The sequence below is a fragment of the Melospiza georgiana genome, chromosome 17 (genome assembly GCF_028018845.1).
Source record: "Melospiza georgiana isolate bMelGeo1 chromosome 17, bMelGeo1.pri, whole genome shotgun sequence".
Classification (NCBI taxonomy): domain Eukaryota; kingdom Metazoa; phylum Chordata; class Aves; order Passeriformes; family Passerellidae; genus Melospiza; species Melospiza georgiana.
This window is the reverse complement of record NC_080446.1, coordinates 11,366,931-11,392,178: the sequence shown is the minus strand read 5'-3', so window position 1 is coordinate 11,392,178 and position 25,248 is coordinate 11,366,931. Positions and strand designations below refer to the sequence as shown.

At 43.1% G+C, this 25,248-nt stretch overlaps 1 protein-coding gene across 5 annotated transcripts in view; it reads left to right on the top strand.

Moving 5' to 3' along the window:
• The window catches only part of PTPRT (protein tyrosine phosphatase receptor type T), a 491,783-nt gene that overhangs the window by 334,344 nt on the left and 132,191 nt on the right, over positions 1 to 25,248 (top strand). The gene's annotated exons all lie outside the window — the stretch shown is intronic.

Below are 25,248 nucleotides of genomic sequence, written 5' to 3'. Positions count from 1 at the left end.
AACTATGTCAGTGTACCTGACATTTCTAACAGGGAAACATGGTAGCAGTGTCTCTTTTCTTCCCCAGCAAATCTGATGAAGAGGAAGCCCTAGTGAAGCATTCATGCCCAGGAAGAATCAAGATGCGCAGTTTACCCACTGCTTTTTCATGTGATTACATAATTGTTTTAGCAGCTTCCCTCCTGACGGGCTCCACACACATCTCAGTGACCAAGTTATTTGCTGGGATTTAACATAGTGCTGTCTAAACAGAGGATGTGTGAACATAATCCTTAATGATGTGCTGGGGGCACACACTGCTCCTGAAAGTCTTGCTTGTGATTAATCAGTTCAGCATAAGATAAACCCAGCAGAGTTTTGGTAGGTGGTTCTAAACCTGCTGAGGCTGAGTGTTCATCTGTGTGCAGTTCCACATTGGTGTTTCAGTGTTGTCTGAAATTAGATAAGCACAGAAAGAAAACAACTCTCCAGTTGTTGCTGTGCACAGTGGTGGGTGTGTCAGGAGTGGTAGCATCTGCTTTTTGGAGAAAGCCACCTTTTTGTACCAATAGTAGCATTTATTGTACAGACCTGGACAGCAGTGATTTGCCATTCCTGCCAGTCTGTGGCAGGTGGGTAAGAGATTGTGGTTTGAGTTTCTGCTCTCTGTGTTGCTGTGCTGAACAGGCTGGGTCCTGGATGAGATTGGCAGAACTGCCATCTGCTCAGGAGATCTCAGAGTCCTCACCAGTCTATTACTGAACTGTGTCAGGTGTAGATGAGAAAACTGACAGCAGCTCTTAGGGAGTGAAGTGTTCCTGCTGGATGGCACTGATCCCTTTAGGATCCCTGCTTGCTGTGAGCCTTCCCAGCAAAATGCAGCCGTGCTGCCCTGAGCACCCAAGTGTTGGCACCATGTGCAGTGCATCTCTTTGTGCAGTTCATGTTTCTTACCCTCTCCCCAAGTGAACAGAGAGAAGTCAATAACAGCAAAAGCAGTGGACAGCTTTGTCTTGGTTTGGAAAGACAGGAGTCTGCTAAGGAAGGCAGGAGCCTCCCCTGAAATGGAGAACGTAAACCCTCCCCACCCCTCTAGATTGCTATACATTTTAAATTAAGGGTCTCTCAGGCAAAAATATGGGAGCAGGAAATAACAGTTCTTTAATAGGGAAAAAAATAAAAGGATAAAATAAACAATGCAGTACACTAGAACAACACTGCCAGAGTCAGAACCCAGCCTGACACCCTGTGGGTCAGGGTGGTGGCAGCAGTCCCATTGGAATTGTGGCTCAGCCCTCCTGCAGTGTCAGGGCTGGTTCTGCTGGAGCAGGGATCCTGGAGAAAGGTGCAGTCTCTTCCTCTGAAGATCCAGTGGAAGGAGAGGCAGCTGCTGTTCCTCTGGGGAATCCAGTGGAGAAGCTGTGCTGGTGTTCCAGAACCTCCAGATTATATCTGGGTAGGAATGCTTGGCTCCTCCCTCTGGGCTCACATCTCCCAATGGGATGCTGTAGTTCTTATCAGCCATGCAGGGACATTCAATAGCTGTTATCAGCAATGTCCCCTCCTGAGGGAGGAGTGATTGTGGTCACTCAAAGAGAGAGATAAGGCAAACTGCCCACTTGACAAAGGTAATCTGCCATACAGATGGTAATTGAAAACATCTTGCACTGCAATCTTCAACAAGCTTTGAGTTAGTTTCCATGCTCCATAGTAACTGTTGGAAGAGGTGGTGTTTCAGAAGATAGAGGTGAATTTTATTTTTCATTTAGTTGCATTCAGAAGATGTGGTGGCTCCTACTGATGCTATTTCAAGTGTTCATCCTGATAAAGGATAACTAATTATTTATGGGAGGACCTCTTTCCTCTGCAGCCTGTTCTCATTTAAAGGGCTGCAGGATTTGGGCAGAACGCTCTGTAGCATGGCTTGTGCAGACTTTGCCAAGATGACAGTCTCTAAATTTACTGTTTATAAATATTTCTGCATATAAATTAGTGATTATCAATATTGCCTGCAGCTGAAAACAATCTGGTACAACCCATTCAGCCTTTTCTGCCCCTCAGAGAGCCATTGTTTTGCTGAGGAAGGTAACAGATGAGGTGACAGAGCTCTTCTCTGAGGTGACACTTGTTTTTCCTACTTGCCATTGCAGGCAGATATGTCTCTGGATATAAATGTAGAGGAAGATATGTTGCCTTCTGTTCAGCAGCTTTTCCTTTTCATGCCCAAGTCCCTAGAGGGAAATATGCTTTAGTGGATTTGGGCTCCTGCTAAGCATCAATGCAGTTTTATGATATTAAATTAAATTTAATGTCACTGCTAAGAGCCTGCAGTGTTCAGGAGCCAATGTCACACGTTTGAGGCAGGGACAAGAGATGGCCATGGAAGAGATGATGCGTTCCTGCCTTCTTTGCAAACTTTGGAAGCTGAATGGATGGCTAGGTAAGTTTTGTAGCTCAAGAAGCCAAATCTCTTAGCAGATATCTGTGTAAATCTGACTTGAGTTTGACTTCTAGAGAGATGTCTGAGGTCATTCCTTTCATTCAGGACACACACACTGCAAGAACTTCCCGGGCTGATGAATTTTTGGGTGCACTTACACCCAAGTTCTAAATATTACTATTCTAGACTAATCTAATAACAGCAGACTTGGGGTTTGATCATCAGTTTTACAGAATAATCTGAGTTGCAAGGGACTCACAAGGATTAGCAAGTCCAGCTCTTAAATGAATGGCCCTTACAGGGGCTGAACCACCAGCTGCTGTGTTTTTAGCACCTGGCTCTGACCAGCTGAGCTAATCTCAGGGTCTCTTCACTAAAACTGGCTTTTCTTCCTTTACTTTTTCCTGGTTTTTCCCTGGAAATGCTGCCATTTCCAGCCTCTTATGGGTGTTACAGACACTGCAAAGAGAGGGTGTGTGTGAGGGACCTTGAGCTGTATCCTACTGTCCCTAACAAGTGTTTCTAGCAGCTGTGTTCTCAGTGCATTGATTTTTGCCAATGTGACAGTAAAAATAAAAGTAACTGTACGAGGGAGTGAAAGAGGGTGAACAAAAAGCCCACAAACCTCCCAGTGTCTGAAATTAAGCCAGAACTTGCTGTGAGAGTGGGAAGAGTCCTCTCTCTGCAGATGAGTTCTGTGAGCAGCAAGTCATGCAGACATCAGTGACTATGAAATAATGACTTTGTGTTGGAGTGTGGCTTGTGCTCTTGTACTGCCATTACTCTCTTCCCACTCAGGGTACTCATTGTACCATACTTCCAACATGACAAACATACCTGGGATGAAAATGCCTGGCTAAAATCCTCATAGAGGAGCTCCTAATTATAGGAGAGATCCTGAGGTTATGATGACAATGCTGCATGAATGCAAAGTGGTTCTTTCCAAAAGGGCTCCTGGAGAACCCTTATTTCTGCCTTGTCTTTTCAATGTCCACCTTGGCACTTTGGGGTCAAGATGTTCCCATGTTTTCAGAGGGCATCTTGACTTTTACAATGCTCTGGGTAGATCTATCTCACCACTCTCACTCTAATAGCTGAATATTTGGAGCCGCAAAATGCAAGTTATTAGTAGCAGCTCTCCATGGATCTATTTGTGACTACATTGCACAGTGGTAGGTGGTTGTTGTTGGGAGAGGCAGATGCAGTTGTGAAAAATATCTGTATTACTTCTGGAGGGAGTTGGACTGTCTTTTCCACAGACATTTTAGCTGCACATTGTGAGGAGTGAAAAGCTCTCAGTGAAGAGTTGTCAGCCTTGCCTAGCAGCATCCTGGGCTTCCCTGACCCTTTATCATGTTGGGTTTGTGTGGCTCAGTTCAGAGAAATGGGGTAAAAAAAATAACAATAAAAATAACAGGCACATTTGGCCTGTAGAGCTAACACTGGAGAGACAGGAGATGAGCTGGACCCCACTCAGCACTTGGAGGAGGAAATGGATTTGCAGGGCTGTCACTATAGGACGTGAAAGAACACAAGCCCACACCGCTGTTCTCAAGGTGAAGAAAAAGGGAAGTTTATTTTCTTACTCTAACATTTATAGTTTTCCAAGAGTGACAGTGGATTGGAGGGTGACAGTGCCACCTCTCCAATGACACTGGACAAACCAACAGTCCATCAACGTTCTCCTCCTCCATAAAGGAATGCAAAACAATGAGTTATTTACAGAAAGTGTGTGAGAAAGTTCACTACAAGAATGTCAACATCAGAAGGCTTAGAAAATCTTAAAAAACCAGAGTGACACAGGGCTGGAGCTGCAGAGTCAAGCACCCTTCAGACACAGCTCAGAAAAACAGCCCAACATCAGCAAGGTTTTCCCTCTGCATCAGCTGAGATCCCGGTTCAATATTTTCTTTGCCAACTCCAGTGCAGGTTATTGCTAAATTCAAGCCATTAAGAATGAAAGTCTGCGATCCATGTGTAATTTTAAAAAATTGCTTAAAAATAAGATCGTAATTATTCAGCAGGAGGCAGTTTAAAAAAAAAAAAAAATATTGCACCATGAAAGCTAATAGAGCCTTGATGCAGTATTCAAAGTGCCTGAGATTTTTTTTAGTTATGCTGGTTTTCTCCAAAAATGGCCCATAAAAATTTATATTATTTTAGAGCTTTAATTAGCTAACTATGTAAACTAAAATAAATAAAAGTTTTGGAGACATTCAGAGGGGAAGAAAAGACAATATAAATGTTCATTCTAATTCTTATTTAGATGAAGAGTAATTATCTCCTTTGATGTTAAATCACCTTTTCTTTTGCTCACTCCATCCATGAATTTTCTCTCTGCTAACAGAACCTTGGGATTTTATTCCCAACACTTTGGCCCTGTCATTCTGCTTTATTAAACTAGCAGTTTGTTTGAACACTTCAGTTACTCATTAAATTTTACATTTTCTCTAGCTGTATTAATCACTGCTTTTTACGGACTGGGAATGTAAATGATCCCTTTGCCATCTACGCTGTGGGATAATTTGCCTTTGTAAGAGGCTCCTCAGCATTTCATGCAGTTTTCCTAGTCTTGTAATAAGTGGGTTTTTCTCCCTTCACTGTACGATTTACTTTGGATCCTGCTTTTTACTATTGTTTGGCACAAAGCAATTCCCCCCAAAAGTCAGATTTTCATAAAACTAACAGTCCTGTTTACAGTGCTGCTCTGGCATTAAACTGTGCATATGCAAATGGCAAAATGCAAATGTGGGAATGTGTTAAAGAAGCCGCTCTGTGGCTGGGGGAGAGAAATCACTTCTCTCAAATCTCCAAGCCTTCCAAGTAGATGAAACCTGGCTTAAATCCCTTGGGAAAATTTAGCTGCAGAGATCAATAATGTGTGAAGGTGGCACAAAGAACCTGTTCACAGGGAGGAATGCCATCACTGAACCTGGCTGTGGTGTGACACAGGGACAGCAGCCAGGGATGTGCTGAAGGCAGGGAATGTTGGTGTTTTACATTATTTCCTCATAAACATGGGAGCTTTGTAGTGAGGAGCTCCAGGAGAAACAGCCTGGTTGTCTCAAGAGCTGGGGAAGGGAATCCAGTGCTCCAGGTGGGGTTGATGGGGTTAGGATCACACAGGAGCCTCATTCCTTGCCACAGCTCAGGAGGAGGAGGAAACAATCAGATGAGAATATCCTGAGCTGGGAGTGATGTCTTGTGAAGGCTGACCTGGAACAGACTAGATGGAGCTAAAGAATAAAGTAGGGATTTATTAAGATGCCTCAATGGATCCACCTTTGAGGATCCAAAGTGACCACAAAAATGGATGAGTGGTCACAGAGTCTCGCACTTTTATAAGTTTTGGTTCATTTGCATATTGGAGTTGATTATTATCCAGTTACAGCTTTAGCCCATGAAGTCTCATCCATGTTTTTCTCTCTTCAGTCCACCATTGTTTCTGCTCTTGGGCCTGAGATTTGGATCATTTGTCCTTGGTCCCCAGCTGGAGCAGGAATTGTTTTGTCCCCCTACTCTGTGAAGAGAGCTTACTATTCCTTAATATGAATCCTAGACTTACACACTAAAGCAGAATAGAATCTGAAAAATATAAAAGCTGAAACCTGAGGCATCAGGAGAGACCCCCAGGATCAGCCATGGCAGCCCCAGCCCTGCACAGACACCCCAACAGCCCCACCCTGGGCACCCCTGGCAGCTCCTGGAGCTCTGGCAGCCTCAGTGCCCATTCCCTGGGCAGCCTGGGCAGTGCCCATTTGGTCCCATCCACACTCCAGTTAAACTCTGGGATTAGTAGCCTATCCCTGGAACTCTGGCTGTAGGGGATCCAGCAATTAAAATAAGATGAAGCATTTCATTTTGGAAATATTTACATTTGGAGCCAGAGTTGCTCCATGACTACTGCAATTTCTCTAATATGTCAGTTTGTCCAGTTTTATCATCAAGATTTCATCTATGTTTGAGAAATGTCAAATCTGGAAGAATTGAGCAGCTTCCCCGTGGAGCAATGGCTTCCCTTGGCAAATGGTTGTGATGTAGACAACACCAATGTTTTTAGGTCTGAGACCTACACTCAGATGTCCCCTGTGGTTGCTTGATCTCCCTGGAATAGTTCAGGTTTGTTCTGTTTCCCAGAGCTGTGCAACAAAGGCTCCTCACACTTTAAGGACAAAATCCACTGACTGGGGATCCTGGGACTTTCTGAAGCTGAGGACAATTAGATTTCATTGCTTGGAAGGGTCAGAGAGGATAAGAATGACCAGAGTGCTCATGATAGAGTAAAAGAGGGGAGGAACTTGAAGTGCCAAAGGACTGAGCTGTGTCAGAGCAAAGGTTCAGCACCAATTGGTTTTCTCTTGCAGTGACTGCAGAGCTGCTGCTCTCTGCACCCAGCAGGCTCTGTGTGTGTGTTTGAGTCAAATGGATCAAAACACACTTACACTGCTGCGTCTTTCAGCAACGGCTTTCATGCAAATTGTGGCTTTTTTTTCAATAAATTACCCTTAATTTGAATCAATAAAAAAATCTGCCTTTCCATTACTGTGTGATGACTCTCTCTGGCTCCCTAGTGAATTCACAAATCTGTTTCATGTTCAAGCCTCCAAATTATTTTGATGAGAAATAAGGCGAAGCAGTATAAACTAAGTTTTCTGCGTGACTTTTCAGGACCAGGTGCCTGCACTCTAATTTGCCACATTTTGATGCCACCCTCCTTGCGTTTTAGATGTGGGAGCTGAAGCTGAGTCTCATTCAAATTCCTGTTCTTGTTATTCCTATTCAGATTCTGAATACTGGCTTGTGAAAGGCTCTAATACTCCAGTAAGTCCAGGAGCAGCTGCTAAGTCTGCTTCAGTCTATTTAAATTATACTTTGTACCAAGCTCAAGTTGTCAATAAAGGACCTTTTTCCTTCTATAAAATGCCCTGATTTTTTTTTCAGGGTAAGTTTAGGCAGCAACTATCTGAAGTTATTTTGTCTTTCAGGTATGGGTAAGCATAATATTTCTACACTTTTTATTTGAAGCCTATTGCCATCTTCAACTGACTTACCAGATTTGGAAAATTCATTTCAAGGGTCTGTAAAACCCTGAAATTGGGCTAAAAGAAGCTGGTGAAAAATACTTTATTCACAGCTTTGATATGTCCAATAACATGCAATTATTTTTATGTTCTTTGAGGCTGAACCACTATAAGGCTTTGAGGTTGAGATCATGAATCACTTGAGACAATCAGAAAATAAAGGCTTGCGCTGATCAAGGGCTTTTATTGCTGAAATTACAACTCAAGCTTGACCACAAATAGACATCCTTTTTCTAGTGGTGGAATTTAGAGTTTTGAAGTCTGTAATGTGAGTCCTGCAGGAATTAGTAAATCCTCTACCCATTTTGACTTGTGGAAGACCCTGGACTACTTTCCTTCCCCTGGAACATTTTTTCTGAAGGTGCAGACTACTGTACAGCAAATTTAATTATCCTGGCTAGCTTGTTTTTCAGTCATCTTTAAAACAGTCTGCAGCGTGTCAGACATCCAGAAAAAAAAAAAATTACAGAAACTCTGTTAGTATTTGAAAAGTGTGATCTGGGTGGATGGAGGAGAATGTGGCATCAGGATGATTTGCTGCATGAATCACTGTGACTAAGTGTCCTTTACATACTTGCCTGGGGTTGTAAAAGTCTGGAGTCAGAGCCTGAGGGGGTTCCTGCTTTTCCTCCCCTGGCCCTGCTGCACTCATCCTGCAGTGTGGGAAGCACAGCCCAGGGTCACGGTGACTGGCTATGTGGGACAGTGTGGCAGAGGAAGAAATGCCTTAAAGAGGAAGAAACATCCACCATTTCTTGTTCTGTGCTCTTCTAATTGTGCTTTATAATGGAAACCTGATGAAGTACACTTTGAAAAGTGCCCGAGCCATTCAGGCTGAGTTTTATCCCAGTATGGGAAGCCCAAGTCTGCATCTGCAGCAATTAACCTTGGTCACCTCCTCACCAGGACACATTAAAAACTCAGGATTTCCTCTGGCTGCTCATCAAGGCACTGCAGCTCTGCCCCTGCCCCAGCTCTGTGCCCAGTGTTGGCACTGTGGCATCCCTGGCACAGGGTGAAAGTGGCACTGAGGAGCCAAGCTGCTTCCTTCCCCTTCTGCCCTCCCCAAACCCTTCTGGAGTTCTGGGGAAATCAAGGAATGCAGAACACTGTGTTGGAACCCGGGTTACTGAGAATTTCTGGCTCTGTGCTGACAGGCTCTGACCCCCAAGAGAACACTGCATTTGACCTGAGGCCATGGAGAAGCTTCCAAAATGGAATGACAGATTTAGCTTTGATATTGTGATATTATGGGTGTGGAGTTTGAATAGAAGTGTGCGATATCACATGGTGAAAAATTTAAGGTTTAAGGGTTTAGAATATGGTAATATGTATAAAGCAAGATGGAGGTTTTAGGACAGAGGCTGGTCCTTCTTCTTTATCTTCTTCTTCGTCACCTTCTTATCCACCTTCTTCTCCATGGGTTTGGGTGGTTTTGTGTAATTGGATAAAAAAGCCCCCTTTGTGGGTCACAGGGTGGTTGGTTATTGGCTTAAAAGTAAAAATAATTTAGGTGCCATTTCTTTATTGGACAGTTTATTGTTAAAAGGCCTTGTAGGAAGAGAGATAGGGCTCCATTTTTAGCTTGTTAGATATTTATTAGTTCTTGTCTATGCTACAGTCTCACAAACTGTGAGCTCTACAGCACTTAAATCTGAGTCTGAACAAGAAATACTGACTCGTGATTTAATCCTGACCTTGGCAAAAAGGAAGCCAAGACTCCGTTAAGTGGTGATCCCGTGTGAGGAGGACACCTATCAGGGTGGGGACCTCCCTGAAGAAAGTGAGATAATGGAAGCAGCTAGAAGCTGGAAAAACCCCTGGGGAAGAAAGAAAAAAAATGAAGATAAAACTTGACAACACTGCACCAAGCAGGACAGACCCAGAGCAAATTCCATGTGTGCTCCTGGGGACTCCCTTGCCAAGGAGAAGTGTAGGGGGATAGAATATAAGAAAATAAAGCTAGTGTAGAAAGCAATCTTACCCCTAAGGAGTTGCAGCTGGGCCAATTATCAAAGATTAGGAGCAGGGCTGACTTTAACAGGCCACAGCTGTGAGCAATGAGAAGAAGATGCTATAAAAGAGTGGGGTGGCTGGGTGAGAGCGAACGTGGAGTCAGTTGGGTGCTTTGTGAAGAAGAAAGAGTCTGTGCTCTGAGGAGCTGCCCACAAGAAACACTAAGAAGGTATGGAACTTTTGTGATAAGGAGACACCAGGGTAGGACCCCAAAAGAGTCTCTAAAGAGTTGAAGTGCATTCTTTATGGAGGTTGTTCTCCTTATTTATAAAAGAGAGGTGGAACTAGCTAGGCTCCTCTGATTTTTCATCCTATTAGCAAAAGGGAAGAAGCAGCAGAGGGAGATCACCCTAAAAGGGGAGTTGGAAAAATAAATTGGATTAAAATTTGTTCTTTGAGACTCAGAGCTGGGAAGACTTTTAATGCCACCTAAAACAATTGAAAATATCTTTGGAGTGTCCCTAGGATGGAGTGAAGAGTGCTCAGAGTATTGCTGTTAATGTGGGGAACAAAACAAAGGGAGTTGAACCAATCTAATGGATTAGCCAATAAACAAAATTAATGGCTGACAATATTCCTACAGATGAAGTAGTAAGAAAATTCAATAGACTATTAAAAAAGGGAACAGAAAAGTATCTTTTTTCACTTCTGTTTGGAACCCGAGAGCAGGCAAATGTAATGAAGTACATCAAGTGCATTATGCCAAGAGTTTTGCAAAACATTTTTAAAGTGTGATTGAAATGTTTTTGTGTGGATTGGAAGTTGATTACAGCACCACAAAACCAGACCTGGAGCTGAGAGGTATCTAAAGATCTTAACAGTTCACTTTTCATTCACAAGGTCTCCACACTGTGCCTTCAGAAAACAAAATAACACAGCTGAAATAAACCTTACAATGTAAAATGGGCCATAATGCACATAATACAGTTATTTTTGTGCTAGTCAGTGTTTGAGTGAATGCCTGTGTTTTTAAAATTGAGCAAAACACAAAAATCAATGTAGCATGGGGAGAAAGGTCTGGAACTGGCTTTAGTTTGTCCTTGTGTGAACAAAATGAATCAACTTCTGCCCTGAGTTGTGTGTGAGGCTTCTCTGATGTGGGTCCTGGGATTGCTCATTTGGACACCCTGTGGACCAGCAGTTTTATTTGAAGACAGCTGGATTTTAGGAAATGAGATATTTATGCAGAGAGGCACACAAAGAGCTGGTGTATATTGGTATATTTTGGTATATTTAGTATTTTTTTCCTTCTCCAGCTTTTTTTTAGTGGGCAAGAGGTTGGTAGGCACTGGATTTTTAAGTCTTATCCTTTGAACAACCCTGTGTGGTCAGTCCTGTGCCCAGGTCAGATGCCCCCAGTGATCCTGGAGCACTGTGATGACTTGGGGAGGAGCATTGTCTCAACTTCTGGTTTTGGAACACATTTTCTGCACTTGCTGTGTGTTTTCTCCCTCTAGAAAGAGTATTTAGCTGTTCAGTGAGACACAGCTCACTTGGAGCTAATGGATAGCTCAGAGAAACCTTTGTGTGGGAAGTCACTCAAAAAAAAAAAAAGAAACATTTGTTTTGGTTGGAATTTTTTAACTTGCTTTATAAACTGTGGATTTTACAGCCTCTGGCTTCTGGGAAAATATAGTTCAGGTAAATAAAGCAGGAAACTTACTGCAGCAAACCTGATTGGAGACAACCTCTTCCACAATAGTAATGGGATTTTATTCATGTAGTACCTAATGTGTCTGCAAAAGCTATATCCCATGTATTTGCTCCAAAGCAGTTCTGTCCTGAGGAACAAAGGATGTTGTTTTTCCAAGGTGATGGAGGATTTCCAGATGTCTTCTGGCTTTGGATTATCCCCAGGATATTAGAAAATCAGGTCCAGGATTTATTCAAGAGGGAACGAGCAGCAGTGAGTTTATTCCGCAGAAGTTGCAAACAGTCAGTGCACAAATGAAAAGCCTGTGGATGTGAGCCCTGGGAAGTCTTTTAAAGGCTCTGTAATGTTGGGCACAGGATTTGTTCTTTCTGATGATGTGTTTTTTTTATTAGAGGGGGAAGCAAAATGTCAGCGTCAAGCCATGTGCCCTTGGGAGAGGGAGGGACCAGGAACTTTCCAGCAAGGATGGGAAGAAGGGAGGATGTTATGGGAGGAATTCAGGAGTTTAGGGGGGGTTAAATGGCTTTTTTGAATGGAAATGTTTAGGGGGATAGAATATAAGAAAACAAAGATAGTGTAGAAAGTAATCTCACCCCTAAGGAGTTGCAGCTGGGCCAATTATCAAAGATTAGGAGCAGGCCTGACTTTAACAGGCCACAGCTGTAAGCAATGAGAAGAAGATGCTATAACAGAGTGGGGTGGCTGGGTGAGAAGGGAACTGGAGTCAGTTGGCTGCTTTGTGAAGAAGAAAGAGTCAGTGCTCTGAGGAGATGTCCATGAGGAACACCAAGCAGGTGTGAAACTTTTGTGGTAACGAGACAGCAGTATGGAACCCCTTTGATAGGATGGCAGCAAAAATGTAGAATGAGTTCTTTAAGTTTTAGCTGGTACAGGATGTTGAGATGTAGAAGGTGTGGCATTCACATTCTCTCAACAGAGAGAGGCATAATTCTCTCTCCCAGCATTTTTCCTGGAGCAGCACATAGAGAAGAAGAGAAAACAATTCTTATCTCTACTTGCTGCTCCTGTTGTTTGGCACATGTGGAATGTGTTATGGAGATTGTTTACCTGAGGTGATTTGTCACTTGGATTCTGCAGAGGGTTGTTTGGTTTCCTTGGCCAGTTGGGTCAAAGCTGTGTCCTGGCTGTCTCAGACAGTCACAGGTTTTTCTTTAGTATGGTTATGATACAGCCTTACTGTAATATAGTATAGTTTTAATAAAGCAATTGTTCAGCCTGCTGAATCGTGGAGTCAGAGCACATTGTTCCCCATCCAAGGTTCACCTTTTTGTTCAATAGAAGGTTCAGAAGAGATTTTTGGGATTGGGGCAGTTGGTTTTTTACCCCTCAGGCTTGGCTTCTGTGCTGCTCTGAGATGGGGTTTGGGGAGCTCTATCCCCCTTCTCCATTTCCCCAGACCCACCCTATGGCTGTGCCTGGATCCTGCCCCTTTTATCCCACTGGCACAGCAAGATGGTCCCAGCAGAGAGCTCTGCCAAGCCCAGCTCCATCACAGCCTGAGCAATATTCATGAGAACCTCAACCTTGGCCACCTTTGCAGAGCTGCTCAGGAAAATGTGTTCCATCTTGCTATAAATACTAATACAAGATAACTTCTTAAGCACTAAATTCCTAGCGAATATTTTGCATATAAACATTTATTTTCTTCACTGTTATCTAGCTCAAAGCTGACCATTTTTCTGCTAGAGTGTTGCAGAAGCAGCTTGGCTTTTTTTTTTTTTCCTGCTGGATGAAGCAGTTCAGGTGGATTATTTGCTATTACTTAGGGCATTAAAACAAGGTTTTTACATTGGCTTCAGGAGGAATTTCTTGCCCTCTTACTTATGGCAGGTGTGTATTAATGGGGGAGCTGGTTTGGCTTCCATTCTGTTTTGCAGGGCTCATTTAGTCTTGAAGCAGTTTCCAAAATCTTGTAAGTGGACAAACTATATTTTGGCAATTATGCTAGACAGGAAGGGTGAAGATATTAAAAATTTGGAAAATGGGTTGGAAAATTGCATAGCCTGTTTTCATCCCACACTTTCTCCATACAGATTGGTGGGGTTTTTTTCTTTCTGGTGAAAAAAAACAATCAAAAGTTGAGAAAACTTGATGGTGTAGCTTGAGAGACAACTGTAAAAAGTGATGTCAGAGTCATTGTTTTAACACATGATGTCAAAAAATGGTTGTACCTGCTCTTGTGATGCTTTTTGCTTCTAGTATGGCGAATTCAGTGTGTAAAAAGCATGTTGAGGTACAGGCATTTTGTGGTTAGCAAAGTATGACCATTCTTATTTATTATTCATGGATTTTTGGGTTTTGGGTTGCTTTCATTTGTGCTCTAAGTCTGAAAATTTTAAGATAGAAGCCAGAAAGAAAGGGTAAAAAATCAACACAGAAAAGTAAATTCTCTTTTAATAGGTTTCAGAACTGATTTTCAAGTGAGTCCTCATCTTTAGTGCTCTGTGATTCCTTCATTGCAGAAGAATTTTAATTTTTTTTGTGTGAGTGATCCCAGGTTGATGTTGGGATAAGAACAGAGCTCTGGGCTTGATTCACTGATCCTCTGCTTTTGAGATGAGAAGGTAGGGATGCACTTCAGATCCCATTGGCAGGAGAGGAGGTTAAATGTGTGTTTGAGGGCTCAGGATATTGGCTTGGTGTGGTGTTCCTGTGCTGAGTGCTCCTCCTGCCCTTCATCCCTTGCAGATGTGTCCAGGTGTGCAGCCAGGCTTCTTATGCTTCTTGTGTCTTAGGAATATTGAGACTTTTGTAAGGCTTCCCACAAGGTTTGGGGTTAAAGCTGTGACTCCCCTCTGTGCTACTTTTGCTCCTGTGTTAATCAGTCTGTGACAGGGGCAGGAATGTTCAGAGAATCCTGGAATGGTTTGGGTTGGAAAGGACCCTAAAGCCCCCTCCAGGACTCAGCCTGGAGGAGAAAAGGCTCTGAGGAGAACTTAGAGCACTTTCCTTTACCTAAAGGCTTATAGGAGAGTTAGCGAGAGGCTTTGTGAAGACAGGACGAGGGAAAATTGTTTTAAACCGAATGAGGGCAGAGATTCAGATTAGATATTAGGAAAAACTTCTTTACTAAGAGGGTGATGCAGCACTGGAGTTGGTCACTGAGAGAATCTGTGGCTGCCCCTGGATCCCTGGTAGTGCCCAAGGCCAGGCTGGACAGGGCTGGGAGCAGCCTGGGACAGTGGAAGGTGTCCCTGCCATGGCAGGGGTGGCACCGGATTAATTTCAAAGTCCCTCCCAACCCAAACCATTTGTGATTCTTTGAATTGAGTCTCTGCTATTACATTCCTTACATTTAACAGCCCATGGGGTGTTGTTGAAGAATCATGCTTCTCTCCTGCTCCCTTCATGTAAACAAGCAGCTCTGATAATGTATGTGGAAAAGAAGGGATTCCTTATGTTCTTCATGCCTTATCTTTCACACCCAAGTGAGGCTTGTGCTGGAATGTGAAGATGGAGGTGAGCTAGACAAAATATTAGCATGCTTAGATGCAAAACACAGATCTGAGTCCTCCAACTCTGACACTCTCAGCTTTGAACTTGAAATCAAATGTAGGGCCCCCATTCTGGGCCCTGGCTGTTTGTGATTTACACTCTGCTTGATACCAGCCTCAGAGCTGGAAGTGGCAAGTGCTACCAGCCATGCTGTAAACAGGGATGGGGACTGTGCCAGTCTCCATGTGCTGGGAACCTGGAGTGGAATCTCTGTTGCAGGAGGAAAATCTCTGTAGCTACTTAAAATGATAAAAAGCCACAATTATATTTCACCTTTGGAAAGCAAATGATCTTTAATCGTCTGCTGAAATTGCAGTTTGCCAAGATTAAAAGTAGGATTAATGCCTGAAAGTGAGGATTTCTGCAGAAAAAGGAGGATAACCAAAGCCTGGACTTGTCCCATAGACCTGTACCTGCTTTTTGCTCTTGGGTTCAGCAGGCAATGACTCTGTAGGAGTCTGTAAGAATAACAAAGTACTGGAATGCTCTTCCCAGGGCGGTGGTATCACCATCTCTGGATGTGTTTAAAAAAAGACTGGACATGGCACTTGGTGCTATGGTCTAGTTGAGGTGTTAGGGCACAGGTTGGACTTGATGAACTTAGAGGTCTCTTCCAACCTCATTATTCTGTGATTCTGGAATTCACTGCTCTATTGCATGAGGTGCCCATGCAGTGGTGTTTTACTGGGGCAGTGTGGCTCTGAGAGTGACCCCAAGCAAGGGGGAGAAAAGAGCTGATTTTCATTCTCCGTGAGTTTCAGGCTGGGGAAGGTGTTGGCTTGCCAGGTTTGAATTCAGAAGAGCTAATTGTCCTTACCCAGCTTGAGCCCTGCTGCTCAGAGCTGTCACTGCAGGGGAGGGGACAATTAAATCTTTGTGGCTCAGCCTGGTGAGCAGGGACTGGGGAGGAGCCACTGGCGGGGCTGGGATGATCTGTGTAACAAATATATAATTTTAAAAGCATCTTATGGGTCTTGTCAGGTGTCAAATGAGCAGGAAGAGAAGGCTGTGGTTGGGAATGGCTGTTTCTTGCTGTTCTTCCCATTGAAATCTGGAGCTGCTTTTGATGTTGGGTATCTTATGAATGATACAAACTCATGTTCAGAAGGATGTGGTTTGGAAACTCAGTGCTGACCACATGAGAATAAATCCCTGTGTGGATTATTAAGAACTGTGGAGAAGCCTTATGAAATTTCTGGAAGGTCTCTGTTGTGCTCGAAATGATGGTGAGTGAGATGTTCTGTAGGATGACTTCAGGTCTTTCACTTCATCCTCTGCACATGCTGAATTCAAAAATAAAACATTTCCAGCAGACACCCTGAACTGCAGCTGGTTTCCTTCCATCCCAAAAACCTGGTCTAGTGGAAGATGCCCCTTCCCATTGCAGTGGATTTGGAATAAGATGATGTTCCAAGTCCCTTCCAAGCCAAACCACACTGTGAATAAAGTCCTTTTTGTGGTTAACTCACATTGCACGTGGCATCTTAACACCTGGCTGGAGGAACACTGCTTCCCTGAGGCAGCAACTAGGGAAATGAATGGTTATGTTTGTGTAACTTTGAGTTCAAGGATATTTCTGTCAGACTTGAATGCATCAGTTGATTTGTGTTTATTTTTGGGATATGGGGAAAAATGAAGTTTTCCTGTAGGCTTTATTAGAGCATGGAGTGGAATATGTAAGGCAAGATTTAAAACTAAATAGCCTATTGTTTCCTGAGGTGTTTTCAATCATGAAGCCTTGCAGTTGGTTTCCCCTCCCCTCCATCTGCAGTGCTGAACCCTGTGAAACACATCCAGCTCTCTGCTGATACCTGACTCCCTTATCTCTGCACGCTTATGAATTGCAGAATGTTTTCCAGCCCTGGAAAAATCGCACTTTGCCCGTGACAAAATTCTCCATCATATTTGTGAAGTGTTGTGCCAGCCCTGTTATGAATTTGAAGCAAGTGGGCTGGGAGTGCACTGGTGCTGGCTCTGGCAGCTGAACACTGAGCATTCCTAAAGCTGCTCTAAGGAGGATTTGAGCACCACTAAGTCAGGCTCCTTCACAGCTGAGCCTGCCTGCCTGGGTGTCATCTGGGTAAACAGAAGTGACTCCAGCTCCAGAGAGGATTTTGCAATTGGGACCTAAGAAATTCTCAAAATGAGAATTAAAGAACCCCAGAAAGGTTTGGGTTGGAAGAGACCTTAAAGCTCATCTCATTCTACCCTCTGCCATAGGCAGGACACCTTCCACTAGCCCAGGTTGCTCCAAGCTCTGTCCAACTTTGGATTTATGCACATCCAGGGATGGTGTATCCACAAACTCTCTGAGCAACCTGTGCAGTGCCTCTCCATTCTAATAGTGAAGGATTCCTTCACAATATCAAACCTAAATCATTCCCCCTATCCTATCACTGCATGCCCCTATGAAAAGTCCCTCTCCACTTTAATATCAGAAAGGAATTAAAGCTGGGGCTGGTTTTGCAGCTTTAATGTTCTGGGATGGCAGCAGCTTTGCTGTTTCAGTGGGTTTGGTCCCAGGCTTTTCCATCAGCTGAGCAGGGCAGTCAGCACTGGGACAGGACACAGTCCCACAGGGCAGGGGAAGCTGAGCCCAGCCCTGGTGTGGGAAGGAGCTGCAGACAATGGGATTTTCTGGCTGGATGGATGGGCTGCCTCCTGCTTGCTGAGCAGTGCTGGAGGAGCTGACATCTGTGACAGTCTCTGGGATCTTTATTCCCAGGGCAGTCCACCTCCTTGTGCCCTGTGTGCTGCTCAGTATGATAAGAACTGAGGGATAAAAATGGTCTTGATGCCAGGTCTTGCTTCACAAGGCAGGAGTGAGTTCAAAAAGCAGCAAGAAGTCAGGAAAATCTGCCTTTTTTTCTAGCTCAGTAAAGGGACAGAGAGCAGTGAAGGTGTCCCTGCAGACCCTGCTCCTGACTTTGGCACACTCATGCATGGAGTGGCTGTGTCATCTTCCTTGTCCTGCCTCCCCTCTTGTCCATAGCAAGAGATTGTTTTAGTCTTGTGGTGTTGCTGAGTGAAAAAGGGCAGGAAAAAACCTATTTTATCTATAGAGAGAGCTAGTGCAGCTACCTGTCAGCTCCAAATCATCCCCAGATGGGAGAGGTTGCAGAAAGGGCTGTTTTATAAGCACAGGCACATCAAACATCACTGGGAATGTAGGGAAATAATGCAATGGATTTATAGGCTTCAAATGCCTTCCCCAAACTGCTATGCAGGCTGTCACTAAAATGGAAAATAGATATAAGGTTGTATAATGTACCCACAAAGTAGTGTGTGATTTAACAGCAGCACTTACCATTTGCATTGAAACAGGCTGCAATTGCTAAAATCAGAGGGGAAGCTTGAAGTCCTAATGTTTAATGGTGGATATGGCTGTAGAGAGCAAAATTCTGCTCACTGGGGCTGATTAATTCTGTATGGCAAAAGATATAAGATAAAGTGGTCTGCATACCAGGATCAATTGCTGTGGAAGAAATATATGAACATATTTTTTTTTTCCCCTTGACAGGCAAGCTCTCAATCCTGAGACATTGGAGTGTTCTGCCCTCAGTTTTAAGGTTATGAACACACAAAATCCTGACAACTCTGTTATTCATCAGGGTGAAATCTTACTCATATGTACCAAATGTATGGGCAGGCTAAATGGATCTATCAGCTGTGATTTGAGCAGAATATTCTGCCTTGTTAATTTATTTATTTAACAGCATTAAAGAGAGTCTGAATAGCCATCCTGGGTTCCCTGAGGATTTCAGTAGTATGGGGCAAAAAGGGCCATTACAGTGGAGTGATGAGATCTTTGTCACAATTTGTTCTTGTATCAAGCTTAGGGCCTCGTGCTTGTGCCATTATAGGTTCTTCCAAAGGAACTTCTAAACCCAAAGTTAATTCATCACATCTCTTGATGGTCTATTTCCCTGTTTAATTACCACACTTTGAACAATAGGTACCCTTTTTTTTTTCTATAGGGATTTTTTCAGCTTCTAATTTTCAACTCTTGCTGTCATTTCTAATTTAGAAAGCAGAGGACAAAGCAATTTCTTCCTCCACCATTCAAAGAAGGAGTAAAGTTCTCCAGACTTGTGCACTTGCTTGTTCACCACTGGAGTTTTGAAAAATCCAAGCAGGTTATTTTTGTTATTTTTTAAAATATGTGTTTTCTCTCTTGCAGTGGGAAATAAACTTGTGCTTCCTAGTTTAGTTAATACCTCTGCTATCATTTCTCTCTTCCTCATGAAAGTTTTATGTCCTTGTAAGAGAAGTTCTGCAGTCACAGATGATGACAGTTAGCAAAGTGTTCACATCTCCCCAGAAAATTGTGTTAAATTGGGCTCTGGGAAGGAGAGAAGAGCTGTTCTTGTGCTCTCAATATTACATCTACATCTCCAGGGTTGTTACCATAGCTCAGTGATTTAAAAAAGTTAATATTCAGAGCTTTAAAGTGGATAAAAACAGAGAGAAAGATGGAATAAGAGGGGGTGCCCCTGGTTAATGGGGACTAGAGTGCACTGGTTGCTTAAAAAACAACCAGGAGTGAATTTGTTCACCAGCCTACTCCTTTATGCTGATCTTTTCTTATTTTATTCTCCAATCTATCACAGCAATTATGCACCACTGAACACCTGGCCATTAAACTATAAAGCCTTTTTTGATTGTTTCCAGTAGACTCAAACTTGTACGGTTGGCCTGTTTTACCTTTCACAAAGCATTTGGACTCATTTAACCAAACTTTGTTGGAGATTTCAGCATCTGAGTATCCTCCTGAATCCAGCCCTCCTGCCCAGCTGGGAGAACCCCAGGTTCAATGCTCTGCCCCTCTTGTGCTGTTGGGAAAATTGCTGTTCTTTATTCTTCTGAGTTACTTCACCACTTGCCTTTTTGATTTTTTTCAAATTTATTGCTTTTATTGCTTCAGTATGAGAAGCATTTAATTAACTCAGTGAAGGAGGTTCCAAGGAGATTTAGCATTTATTAATGTGTATTTCTTTGCCTGATTTTGCTGTGTTTAGATCCATAGCAGTGCTGGCCACTAAAATTTTCCTTGGGACCATCAAGTTCCCCTGGAGCTGATGTGTAAACTCTTCATTCTTTATGGAAACCCTGGACAGACATTCCAGTTTGCAGAGCAAAGAACAAGCCAAATTTAACTTTCCACTTAGGACAGTGCCTGGCCTGCAGGGAGATCAGGAAGGTGGTTAAAAACCATAGAGTTTCAGTCTTGTGAGAAATTTCCTCTTATTTGTACTTTCATTCATTCTGCATACAAATAAAAACACATATTTTCAATATTTCTAATCAGAATTATATTTTAAAATATATTTTTGGATATTTTTCTCTTGGTTTTCTGTCTGTGCTTTTAAACTCTTAAATTAATAATGTTTCTTCCTTTTTTTGAGAATACAGAAGTATTAGATGGCTGGGCTTGTCTTTAAAATAGATTATTTAAAATAATTTAGAACAGCTGTTTTCAAGTGATTGAGTCATCTTATTTTTTTAGATTAGAATCTCTTGTTTGTTTTGTAATGAAATGCTTTGACACTTGGAACAAGAAATTAAGATAAATATTCAGCATACAAACCACAAGACAGGTGTTTTTTCCAGCATCCTTCTTGTTCCAGAGAAGTGCCATATTTCTTCTCCAGACATGTTTTTCTGCTTTTATAAATTACTCCAGAGTTGGAAATTTCCATGGTTTTTCAAAAGTTTTTCACTCAGATTCCCTGCAATTTCTCTTACTTAAGAAAATTGAGTTTAAATCAGTGGAGGAGACTGGAAACTTCTTGGTTCCTTCCTTTTACCCAGCTATAATTTGGTAGAAGACACATGGAAATGAACAGAGAAGTAATACAAAAATTGATTTTTGTGAGCGAAATCCTCCCACCCAGGGCCATGGGTACACACAAACCCAGGAGTGTGGCACTTCTGGATTATTCCAGAGGGGAAATCCCAGTGTCTTGGAGCTGCTGCTGGCTGGAGGAAGGTGGCAGAGCAGGACTGTGTGCCAGGCCAGCCCCAGGACATGCTGCTGGCAGTTCCAGCTGTGGCTGCAGCTGGAGTGGCAGCTGCTGTTGCTGTGCCTGCAGCTCCAGAGAGGAATGAGTCTGAGACAGAGCTCTCAGCTGTTGATCCACACTCAGGGCAGCACTCAGAGCTGAAAATCAGCAGGTAGCTCACTTGGAAGAGAAAAATGATTGGTTGCTTGTTTGTTTTTTGCTGAGCTGGAAGAGTTTGCATTCCTTTCCAAGTGGACAGCTTGGTTTCCAGGGCAGCTTCCTCTGCTTCACCTGGGGTTTGGCTGCTTAAGCAGCAGCAGCACTCAGCAATTTCAGAAATCCCCACACTTCTCAGCCATACAAATGTTTGTGTAGAGTGTAGAAGCCCTGGTTTTATAAACGGCAGCCTGGAGAACATCAGGTGCTTGTGGTGGGGAGGAGAGTCCTCCCAGAGGTGGGCACACAGCTAGGGGCTCTGTTGGCAGGGGCTGTGTGTGACTGTCTTGGTTTGGAAAGACAGGTGTCTGCTAAGGAAGGCAGGAGCCTCCCCTGAAATGGAGAAAATGAACCCCCTCCCCCTCCAGATTGCTATAAATTTTAAATTAAGGGGCTCTCAGGCAACAAAAAATATGGGAAGAGGAAATAACTGCTCTTTAATAGGGAATAAAAGGATAAAATAAACAATGCAGTACACCATAACAACCCTGAGAGAGTCAGAACCCAGCCTGACACCCTGTGGGTCAGGGTGTTGGCAGCAGTCCCATTGGAATTGTGGCTCAGCCCTCCTGCAGTGTCAGGGCTGGTTCTGCTGGAGCAGGGATCCTGGAGAAAGGTGCAGTCTCTTCCTCTGAAGATCCAGTGGAAGGAGAGGCAGCTGCTGTTCCTCTGGGAAATCCAGTGCAGAAGCTGTGCTGGTGTTCCAGAACCTCTGGATTATATCCAGGTAGGAATGCTTGGCTCCTCCCTCTGGGCTCACATCTCCCAGTGGGATGCTGTAGTTCTTATCAGCCATGCAGGGACATTCAATAGCTGTTATCAGCAGGTGTCCCCTCCTGAGGGAGGAGTGATTGTGGTCACTCAAAGAGAGAGATAAGGCAAACTGCCCACTTGACAAAAGATAATCTGCCATGCAGATGGTAATGGAAAACATCTTGCCCTGCAATCTGGAACAGTTACCTTTAGCCCAAGGGCCCTCCTTGTGGGGTCTGTGTGCCCTTTAGCCCAGGGGCTGTCTTGGCAGGGGCTCTGTGCCCTTTCCTGCCCACTCCAGTCACTCAAAGCCCTCCTGGAGGGAAGCAGAGAAGAGCTCAACCCTGATAAGAGCAAGAATTGGTTGCTGTTTCTGCACCATTTGCATTTATCAGCCCCTAAATATTTCTGCTGCTGCTGGACTGGGTGACTGTGGTGGTGTTTACAGGGGTCCCAGGAGGAGGGAAGAGATGAGGACCTGACTTTCTTTCAGAAGGTTGGTTTATTATTTTATGATATATACTATATTAAAATGATATATTAGAACTATACTAATAGAAGAGAAGAAAGAATTTCATCAGAAGGCTTGCAAGTAAAGGAAAAAGAATAGAATGATAACAAAAGTTCCTGACTCTCAGAGTCTGAGCCAGCTGACTGTGATTGGCCATTAACTAGAAACATCCAACATGGACCAATCACAGATGCACCTTTTGCATTCCACAGCAGCAGATAATAATTATTTACATTTTGTTCTTGAGGCCTCTCAGCTCCTCAGGAGAAAAATCCTGGCAAAGGGATTTTTCAGAAAATATCATTGCTACAGGTGACCCTGGGCACATGCACAGCTTTGCTCTATGCTTCTATTCTCTGTGCTGCATCCAGGTACTGTTAATGTGTTCAAGTCAAAAGTTCAATTTTGGGGACAAGGGTGGCTCTGAATGTCCCCACACCACCTGGTTTAACAAGATCTGTGTCTACTGGGAGAGGCTCTGCTGCAGAAAAGGTAAACTTGCATTTGGCTGTGCCACAAATCTCTCTGCTGGAGTTGCTATATCCTGAAAAGAGCCCTGGGAAATCCTGAAGTCTGATTTGAGTGAGCAGTTGCTCTGAAAATTGACCCACACTACAATATCAAATTGGGGACATTGTCTCAAGTGCTCTTGCCTCCTTCTCTGCTACTTGTCACTTGACCCAGGTTGTTTTAAGGTCCCTTGTACTCATTCGCTGCTACAGTCAACAGAAAAATAAAGACTGGGTTTGTTTGTTTGTTTTTAAATCACTGCATTGTTTGGGTTTTTTTCTTTATTTTTTTTTTCTTTTAGAAAGCTTTTGTAGCTCTTTTTGCCTTAAGGGGATAGGGGTTTTTTAATAAGGAAAAATAACTGTTTCTGTAATGATTTTAGAACTGCTGAAGGTAGCAATATGCATTTATTTATATGGATGGAGATCAAGGACAAGTGCATCTTTCACTGTATTTATAACCTTCAGTATAATGTGCTTGAAAATAAATACCACTGATTTTGCATAGGCCACTGCCTTACCTGGGCAGCCTGTGAATGTGCTGTTCAGTGCCCCAGGTGTAGGAAGTTCCTTTTCTTCTCCCCCAATTCCTCTTTTGCTCATTCCCATATGTAGTTTTATAGAATTTCTATTATTCTAGCTCTAGATGTGCCATCAGAGCATACAAGATTGCATTGGCTCATTCCTACATAACATTAAATTAAATGCATTTTTCTTTCTGGAGTTTAGCTATGGCATGGACAGGGTCATGGCTCTTGATTTAAGTATTTGTTTCCCAATTTAATTCCAATGGTCTTACAAATTCCCTTGCCTTGAAGTGCCTTGATGCAATATGCTCTCAGAATACTGTCCCATGCCATGCTGGTTCATGACTCCCTGAGGGAAAAGCAGTGGGTGTAGAGATTTTCCTCCTGTTTTTAATTTTTCTTTTGTTTTAAGAACCATTATGCTCCAAGGTCTCTCTTTCTCAGGTGTCTGGCATGTAATAAAAATTTAAACCCAGATTGTAATTCCTGGAAAAATTAGCTGGTTTTCGATGAAATCACCTGCAAGCTGTCTAAATAGAATTACTTTAAGAGTTCTGCTTCTGTACTTTCTTGTTGCTGGTGTAATTTATGCCCTTTCTCTGTTACACTGCCTTATCTTGGATGTCAGCTCTGTCTGAATTTTCTTCTCTGTCCAAATAACAGGATTCACATCCTCTCACCCTTCTCTGGTGTCAGTAACATCAGTCTTGGTCTCTTATTTATCCTGTTATTATTAAACCCTCCCTTTTTAAACAGTGGATATTTATTTTTCCTCAAAATGCAACATTTCCCTCCTGTCATAAACCAAGTGACATAAAGATTTTCAAAGGCTCTTTCAGAAAGGCTGGGAATTAGATTCTGGTGGAGACCTTAATAAAAAATTGAAGACCTCATGTATTAACATACATTGATTTATTCATAGTGTTTCATTACAAATAAGTGAGGATCCCATAATATCAAAAAAGGTTAGGAGAGCAGCAGAGCACGGTACATTACATTGACAGCTCTGCTGAAATTGAGCTGCCTTGGGATTGAATTTGGAGCTCAGGCAAGGAATTGGCTGGTAAATAAGTCATGAGTTTCCCTTGAAGTGTCTGTACATCAGGAGGGTTGCCATGGGTGAGCGTGCTGAGCTCAGGCAGGTTTCAAGGTGTGCTGGCACCAGCTCCAGGTTTCCTCAGGACATCCCTCCATGGTATATGGTCTCCTCCAGCCAGGTCTCGTCAGCTCTTGGAGGTCTATTTCACACCCAAGATAGCTCAGCTACCTTAGGAGGCATAAAATCAGCATGATGGTTCTGTGGCAGTGTTGGAAACAAAAAAGTTTTATTAAAAGGCGAAATAACACAACTCTTGACAGAGAAAAACTGAGCCAGGTGCAAGAGGTTCTTGCTCCTGGTAAAACACCCCACAAAAGCCATTAGTTTCTTTGTTCTCTACTTTTCCTAGTAAATTGCCCAGGTGGGACTTTTTGGCTCCTGTCTAATTGGCTATCCTTCAGTTTGAGGTGAATTCCCCCAAATCCTATGAGATGTTTTTTTACTTAATTGAAGAGAGAAACTTCTGGTCTTTTTTTTCTTTTTAAGGAGACAAAGGACAGTTTTGTCACTCTGTTAACGGGGGGGACATTCCTTCACCTCCAGGTCTGGAGCCCTCCTGGCTTCAACCAGGTGTAAACCAGATTGCACCACATGTTAATCTACACTCTAAGGCTCAGAATGAGGGCAGGGAAAGTTCAGCAGAAGCTGGTTTCCACAGAGAGAAAGACTTTTATCTAAAGATGTGGTGATCTTTATTTCATTTAAACATTTTATTTCAGTTCCGCACAGTCTCTGTAGCACAGGAAAAGGCCTCCAAAGATTTTGTTGCCAGAAAAAGGCTTGCATTGTTTTCAGCAGCCTTTTGAGGAGATGATTTGCCAAAAGGAAACATATCCATGTTTGCACTGAGGGTTTTCATGAGCTGTGGGTGTTGCATGGGTGATTCTCATGTCAAAACCCTGCTGGCCATGCTCTGTGCTCTGGTTTGAGGACAGAAGTTCTGAG